The sequence below is a fragment of the Peromyscus leucopus genome, chromosome 1 (assembly GCF_004664715.2).
Source record: "Peromyscus leucopus breed LL Stock chromosome 1, UCI_PerLeu_2.1, whole genome shotgun sequence".
NCBI lineage: Eukaryota > Metazoa > Chordata > Mammalia > Rodentia > Cricetidae > Peromyscus > Peromyscus leucopus.
This window is the reverse complement of record NC_051063.1, coordinates 103,126,725-103,130,615: the sequence shown is the minus strand read 5'-3', so window position 1 is coordinate 103,130,615 and position 3,891 is coordinate 103,126,725.

Here is a 3,891-nt window from a genome sequence, read left to right as displayed (position 1 = left end):
TCCGCTATTGCCCCAAGTCTTGTAGAATTTGCGTCCATAGTCACTTCATGAACTCCAGCAGATGACAGATGTTGGGTTGTCCCAGCTCAAATCCCTGGATGTGTATCTGGATGGCTGCTGAGTTGGTCAGTTTGGGCTGCTAAGACCTCTCCCCTCAGGTGAGGGGTGGGCCAGCTCTCCCATGCCATTGGTGAAGGGTGGGGCCATCATTCCCAAGTATGCAGGGCAAGATCTCCTATTAGGGGCAGAGCTATCTTTCACATGCCAGGGTCATCAGGGTCTGTCATCCCAGGGCCAGCAAAGATAGGGTCAGGTCTCCAGTGAGGGGAGGGTCAGGTCTCCAGTGAGGGGAGGGTCAGGTCTCCAGTGAGGGGAAGGTCAGGTCTCCAGTGAGGGGAGGGTCAGCTCTCCAGTGAGGGGAGGGTCAGCTCTCCAGTGAGGGGAGGGTCAGCTCTCCAGTGAGGGGTGGGGCCAGGAAAGCAAGACACTTGTGCTTCACCTCATGGTTCAACACATGGCTCCCATGGGTCCCTGTGGTATCACAGGCAATGGATATCAACACAGACCCCAGCTGCAGCAGGACCACCAATACACACATGGCCATCTGCAGTAGAATGGACTCAGATGATCATTATGGCCCTGGGTGGCAGCACAGGCCTCTCAGAATGGCATGGGTCCAGCAGCATCATGGTTCTGATACTCCAACATGGTCACAGGTAGTGGTAGAGACTCAGAAGTTGCGTGGACCCTGATGGCAATGGAAGCCACAGACCTCAACACAGACCCTGGCTGTAGTAGGGTCATAGACCCAGACATGGGCCCCAGTAGCAGCCCAGGTGAGATACCACCATGGCCCAGGTTGCAGCACAGGCCAACCAGATTGGCATCACCCTGGCTTCAGGGTGGCCAACACAGCTCCACATGGGGGCCCAGATGCCAGGCATTCATCCCATTCTCCATGGCAACAAAAGCCTTGGATATCAACACAGACCCTGGCTGTAGTAGGACCACAGACCCAGACATGGCTCTTGGCTGCAACTCAAGCCTGGATGTCTCCATGGCCTCCGGTGGCAGCCCAGGCTACTCAAATCAAGATGGCTCTGCAGTGGCATGGCCCACGGGCACCAACTTGGCCACAAGTGGCAGGTCAAACCCCTAGCATCCTCATGGTCATCAGTGGTAACAAGAGCCATGGACATAAGCACAGACCACATTTGTGGCAAAGCTATTGACCCAGACACGGCTCTTGGCCACAGCTGTGGACGGAATATCACCATGACCCCAGATGGGAAGCAGGCCTCTCACATCAGCTTATTCCCCACCACCTCCTTCCCAGATCCATCTCTCTCCACAGCACATGAACCTCTCTGCCTTCCTCACCTTCCCATAGCCCTCCACACACGTGTTCACCATAATGGCAACCAACACCCAGAACCTGGTGGAACGATTTGAAAGAATTACTAGATGATGCCCATTTGGGGAAGAGTGTCACTGGGCTTCAAAATTACAAGAAGCCCAGCCAAGCCCAGAGACTTTCCCTTACTGCTGCCCATGGATCTCAATGTAGATCTGTCAGTTACTTCACCAGGACCATGTCTGTCTGCATGCCACCATGCTTCCCACCATGGTGATAATGGACTAAATCTCTGAAACTGTAAGCAAGGCCCAATTGAGTTTATTTTGTAAGAGTTGTTGTGGTCATGGCTTCTCTTCACAGCAACAGAACAGTGACTAAGACAGAAGTTGGTACCAGGGAGCAAGGTTATAGACTCAGCCATGTTGTATGTTGGAAGAATGTGAACATTGGGAGTTTGGATTAGTTGAAACTTTAATTGGGGTTCAATTGGCCATACTAGTAGAAGTATGGAAGACTGTGGTGCTGAGAGTGATTTTAACCTGGGGAACCCCAGCTCAAGAGGTTTCAGAGGACACGAATATTACTCAGTGGACTAGAGGCCATTGTTTTGATAGTTTTACAAAGAATGTGGCTGCTTTCTGCCCATGTCCAAAAAACTGCCTGCAGCTGAATGGTAGAGTTCTAGAGTTTAATGGCATTGGCGAGGAAATGTCAAGATAGCCTTGTACTGACTGTGTCCTGCGGTTACTAGTGGTCACTCTTATGCAGATCTATAACGAAAAGGAGCAAGCTGAGCAAGGAAAAACACAAAATGTAGTTTGAGGAGAAAAATACCAGGAACTGTATTAGAGCTAAGTCTAGTTGCTCAAGGAGATAAAATTTTAAAGAAAAGCCTGATGCTAAATGGAATAAAGGGAATGGTGACCTCGGGGCAAGACCCCTCCCAGCTAAGCTTCCAACTTATGAAAAAGGAATTTTAAAAAAAGCTTAAGCAGCGAAGGAAACCCCCCAAACCGGAAAGCTGGTGAAAAGGTATTTGAACAAGGGGCAAGTTCCAGGCCCATCAGTCAGCAGAACTCCGCAGCTTTGGCCACTTGGTTCTGGCTTTAGAGTCAAGGATGCAAAAAAGGGCTGTGGTGCTGTGAGGTACCCACCAGAGAATACTGCTCAGACATGGGTTTAAGCCAACAGAAAGTCTTTATTAGGAGGTTGATGACTACACTGGGTGTTTAGTCCTAATTCTTTTTCAGGATGAGCTTTTAAGCACCAACACCATATTCTGGATTGACATACTTCAGTTAATAAGAACAGTTAGCCAGAAAGAGAACTACAGAAAGCAAGGTTATACATTTAGACTTTCCCAGAACCTTGGACTTGGATAGATTAGGTCTTTGTTTTCATTTTGGCAGGTGGTGCTAAATGGTACTTGCATCATGGAGTCAGTCGTGCTAGGTCTGGGGGCCTACTAAGGTCCGGGGCCTTAGTACATTCCCCACTAGTCTTAGTGAAGAAGTCAAATCATGGACTTACAGTGCTCTATAGTTTAAGATGGAGAACCCCTCCATTAATTCAGAATGGGATAGAAGTGCCAGTCAGTGCTGGCAGCGGAGTAGTTAGCCAGGGGGACCAAGAGAACAGAGACCAGCACCATTTAACTAATCTCTCTCTCTCTCTCTCTCTCTCTCTCTCTCTCTCTCTCTCTCTCTCTCTCTCTCTCTCTTTCTCTCTCATCTTCCCCAGCCATGACAATTTTTTTTCTAATTACTCCTGATCAACCAGCATAGAAACAACAGGTTTCTCCCAAAGCCACATTTAGTCCCCTCATCTCAGAAGTAAGTCTAAGCCTCTGACTTTGTAGCAGCACTTCCGCTAGAAAGTCTGACTGTTGTTCTAATTCAGAAATGGAAACTGACAATACCTCTTCTGATCAGCCTGTCTTCTTAGTTTCCTAACGTTTTATCTCCCATGGCAGAGGCTGATGTGACGTCTGTGGCTGTGGAGCTAGCTCTCCCTGCTCTGACCAGGAGTGGGCGGAGGACAGGTCCAGCTCTTTTATTTATTTTTTTCCTGTAGTTCAGGCTTCACATTAACATGTATTGTTTATTTTTTCCATTACATAAAGCATCAGAATAGGTACATTAAGTCAAGCCATTAGTACATGCCAACCTAGTAGTCTCAGGGGCTGGGTGATATTGCTGTTGTCCAGATGAGTTAAGCCACAAGGCAGAACAGCGGGCATCAGAACAAGGGGAATTGCTTTGGTTAAAGGTTTTGGTAATTGACAAGTTAATTTATGATGTCCCCAGTCACAGTGAGTTTTGGCTGAGTCTGGTTAGTTCCTATCCCTGTGAAGTAGGGAGGTGGGTGTCAATGCATAACCAACAATCCTGGCTGATTTCAGGCTGGGAATGATTAACTCTATCCCCAGGGTCCCTTCCTGTAGCATGGACTCTGACTCCTCAGGTTTTCCCAGTTTCCCAAGGACAGACTCTTTTTATGGAATTTTCAGACCTTTAATTTTATGGCCACTGGAT